We start from the raw sequence: 4,539 nt of genomic DNA on the forward strand, positions 1-4,539 counted from the left end.
AACACCTGAACTTAATACAAAACTGGTACACAGAAAATATGTTTTGAAAGCCAGTGGCCATGCCTTCTGGTTGGTGGGTTTGCTTTAGCTACAAACCAGGTTAGGGATTTTTTGAAAGAGTTTTTGACTTGCCACCGCCCCGCCCACACCCACATCAAAGCCCTACAGAATTGATCTGTTTTCTTTGTATGCTGGGAATAGAGAGTGCCACAGCTGTGTTTCCCGGTCCTGGATGGTGTTTGCTCTGTCGGGGTAACACCTCTTTCCTTTCTACCCTCCATCCTCTGCAAGGAGTGCAGTTCTCAGTGTTTACGCCTCAGAACTTGAGACGGCGACCTTGACTGATACAGAAGCCTCAGAAAAGATTGCTCAGTGTTCCAAGGGAGCAGGTGCGGGAAATTGGCTTCGATGAGAAATGGATCTGACCGGGAAAGAGGACAGGAAAACGGCTGGGCTGACAGTGGCCCAGCCAGTTTTGCAGGCCAGATTTCCTCAGCCCTGTCCCTGTCCTGCATTCTGGGGCCAGTGCTACACTTGTTTTTTGTTTTATTTTACTTGATCACACTGGTTGGAATTGGATGCGTCCAGCAGATGCCAGCCTTGGAAGTCGGGCCACAGCGTGTGGCAGTTGCTGGGGCTGGGGAGGTGCTTCAGCGAGAGACATCTTCCATCGCCAACGTCTGCAGCTCCACCAAGCATTTGATGTAGGACAAAGGCGGTGATTTGGGGTCCATTTAGCAATTTCTGTAAAAGGTGATAGAATATGCATAAAAGATGGTAGACTGTGTGTACAGAAAGTATGAATGTTACTATAGATGATTCAGTCCTGTGTACTTGAGAGCACTGTTAAGGGGTGTGTGTGTGTGTGTGTGTGTGTGTGTGTGTGTGAAGTTAGGAGTCCTAAGGTCAAAGCATGAGACCAAAATAATATCTGAGAAACATTTCTCAGTGATCCCTTGGTCTCCTACCACACACATTACAGCACAAAGCCAATCAATGCAGCAGGCTGTTACAGAGGCAGTAGATGAATAGAAATCTCTTTGCTACTGCCCTGTGCCCAGAGAAGACAGGGAAATCTTCCTGCCCTTTAATTGTTCTGCCTACAAGATACATTGTGGTGCCTTTTCTTTTCTTTTCTTTTCTTTTTTTTCAGGATGAATTCAAAATTAATTTGGCTTCCCAGCATTTTGTCCTATTTTTATGTAGCTGCTAACCGTTCGTTCAAAAATAAAAATAAAAGGATCATGGAAGATGCATGCAGCTGCCTTTTATACTTAAGGATGAAAAACTGGTTATGAAGAAGGTTAATGTTGTTATTCCAGAGAGATAACCCTGGTTGCTATGGTGAGGAATCTTCTGTCAATCATCCCAATGAAGTTGGCTCCTTTTACAAGAATGGCCTATATTAGAGCCACAGTTGGAATCTATTTGCCACTGAGCTTTGACTCAAATATTTAATTTAGTGGACAGGTCTGTGTTTCGTCAATTGGAAAACTGTAGACTTTAAATGTGGTGCCCAAGAAGTACAGCTGGGCTCTCTGAACACACTCAGAAGGGGTCAATTTAATAACTCAGCCTGGGTAACGCTTAATGTCGGAATAAGTCCAGAAGGCTTTTTGGGGAACGAGAACTAGCCATATCCAGGGAAGGAATAGCCACGAGGAATTCAACAAAATAGGTGTGACTCATGGTGGAACAGGATGGATTAGTTGATTGATTGATTTTTTAAAATGCGATTGTTTTTGATGTGTGGCGTTCACAGCTTTAATGACCTGCCTTTCTGGCTGAAATTTATTAAGGCAATAATCCACAAGAAATTGGCTGTTTTCAGCACTTTATGACTTGTTATTTAACATTTAACAGAATGGCTATTTATTTTGGAAACAGCTAATTCTGAGAGGTTTATTGTCATTGTAAACCATAATCAGCTGCTTGCATCATCCCTAGTTTTGCAACAGATAAAATGGGCAGCTGCAATGGGGAAAATTGTTGAGTAGCTTTTGCATTTAAATTCTTGATTGCACGAGGGGTAATTCCACCTTGGAGCCCATCTGCATTCACAGCCACCGTGGACATGCCTTCTGTATGAAATATCTGCAGTTCGCCGTTACAATGAGTTCCAAATACGATAATGCTACTAAAAGTCTCCGCGTTTTTCCCTCCGGTTACTTACATGGAAAAAGGAGATAAGGCCTGGATGAACTAAGCAATGTTGTAGATTACGTTTTGTTTATCCCAGTATCATAGCTGGGAATTAAGTTTCCTTGCTTTGTGAAAACCTATGTTTGAGTAATAGGTTCCCTCGAACCCCCAGAGAGCTCCTTTTGTCTCAGAGTTTCTGCTTTCACACTTGTGGGGCTGGAAGATTCACGGCTGGGACCGGGTCCTGAAACATGATTAGATCTCTGAGCTGCTCCAGGGCTGGGAGACCTGGAGCACAGGCGATTTATAAAAAACACCACCTGTCTCAGACCCACACAGGTCCTCTCGGAGACCTGTAATCTGAGATGGTATCGATCTCTGCTGGGAATTTGTCCTAGCCCTGACAAGGATACCAAGGGATTGGTGGGTTCAGAGAAGGCGTTTCCTGGGCCTGGGAGCATTGAAACTCCACATGAAAGCAAACAGTTCTTTGAATCTTTCTGAATGATTCAAATGTTTCCCTATTCCCATGTCAAAGATGCAGGCAACAGTCTCATTCATAGTCTCTCCTACTATAGACAAAGGAATAAGAAAAAGTATGGAGAAACCATCTGTGAAAGGACTAGAATAAAGTGCATCGCCCTATGATAAGCCCCTTACTCTTCCTGACTCAACATGTTTATGTGTACAGTGAGTCCAACACCTACAGAGATTTTGCTTCCTACATTTGGTATTTGATATATTTATTTGTAAGAACTGAGACGTGACTCTCCTCTACCAGAAGCCATTCCGGGTCCCTACACACGGCATCTTCCCTTCGTGGACAGTATTGTTGTCTGAGCCCTCCTGTGCAGCAGGAGTAAGGAGCCAAAGAGGGGTGTCGAGGGGGTAAGGAGATAGTTTGGGGCAGGAGGACTGCTCTTTGACACAAAGGCTCTGTAGCTCCATTGAGGGTGTGGTGAGCCTGGAGACCAGGTGTTTTATGTTTTCAAATAAAAACCTCAATATATTTCCAAGCCATTTAATAATAAAAAGATATATAGTATATATATATATATATAATATACATGTATATCATCTATGTATGTGTATATCATATGCATATATCACATATATGTATATATTGTTGTTTGCTTCAGACTGTAAAATGAGGTTAAATAGTCATATGCCTCCAGTCTTCTTATATCTACAGGGTAAGTAGTATCCCAAGACGTTGATTTTGCTGTGGTCTGAAATGAGCACAATCGGTGGGCACTGCAAAGATCTTCACGTGAAGCCCTGTCGTCTTGGTCTTTTCAACAGCTTTAGTTTTACTTTAGAACCCCAGTGACGTCTCCTGGTCCCGAGACATAATTCATGAGTCTATTTCCTTATAGAGGCCAAGTGTCTCTTAGAAAACGGACAGTATACTAAAGGTATGTTTCCATCCAATAGCTTAATTTTTTCTTTAAAAAATTAGGATAGAATACAATCCAAATAAGATTATTAAAATGTGATATGAAATATAATTCTGAAAATAAAAATACTGCAGAAAGCTGTTAGTACAATATTGAGGGGGGTGTGTGTGTGTGTGTGTGCGCGTGCGCGCGTGCGCGCGCAGGTTCAAGTGGAGGTCAGAGGTCAGCTTTGAGTGTCTTACCTCAGGAATTATTCATCTTGTTTTGAGATAGGCTCTTTCACTTGAAATTTTCCAAGTAGGTAGCCTGGATGCCCAATGAGCCTCAGGGGGGGCTCTGCCTCTTTTTCCCCCCTGGCTGCTGGGATTATAAGCATGTGTCTCGTAAATGGGTTGTGGGGCTCAAGATAAAGGTCAGGTTTTCCTGTGTGCAGAGCAAAGCATGTTACCAACTGAGTTACCCAGCATCACAATGTATAGACAATTTTAAATTATGGGCCCAGGAGACTTAAGGAACACAATGAAAGAGAGACAGCTGAGATGTCAGAAGAGTGAGGAACAGAAGCAGAAGCACACACACACACACACACACACAGACAGAGAGAGAGAGTCAGAGCAGACAGTGACTCTAAGTCTCCTGTCTTCCCAGGAAACAGACCAAGGCCCTCATTAGCAGCTGGGGGCTTAAATAATGGCAGGAATGGACAGATGAGAAAGAGAAACCGAGAGCCAGAGAGGGTCCTGTTTTCTTATGAATTGGCTCAAAGGGCAAGCTCATTTGCAACATGACAGACCTGGAATTAAAGGGAAAAAGAAAATCTTCCAAATCCCCATGGTTTCCTAAGCCAAGCATGAAGAAGTGAGTGCTGGCAGTGTCTCCTTGCTGGGTGCTGAGGGGTGTGTGTGTGTGGTGGTAGTGGGGGGAGGGGAGGCTGTCCTGGCTGTCCTGTAGGGAGGGGTGGGGAAATAGGTCTCAGAAGCTAGATTCCCCAGGACACTGA

The 4,539-nt window shown here is 43.7% G+C and overlaps 1 long non-coding RNA gene across 1 annotated transcript; it reads left to right on the forward strand.

Annotated features, from left to right (window-relative positions):
• Nucleotides 1-211: 211 nt before the first annotated feature.
• LOC132656641 (uncharacterized) lies at nt 212-1,833 on the forward strand. Its single transcript, XR_009594359.1, has 2 exons — nt 212-718; nt 1,154-1,833. It is a non-coding gene; the product is annotated as an uncharacterized LOC132656641 (long non-coding RNA).
• The last annotated feature ends 2,706 nt before the right edge of the window (nt 1,834-4,539 follow it).

Source organism: Meriones unguiculatus, chromosome 9 (genome assembly GCF_030254825.1).
Source record: "Meriones unguiculatus strain TT.TT164.6M chromosome 9, Bangor_MerUng_6.1, whole genome shotgun sequence".
Taxonomy (NCBI): domain Eukaryota; kingdom Metazoa; phylum Chordata; class Mammalia; order Rodentia; family Muridae; genus Meriones; species Meriones unguiculatus.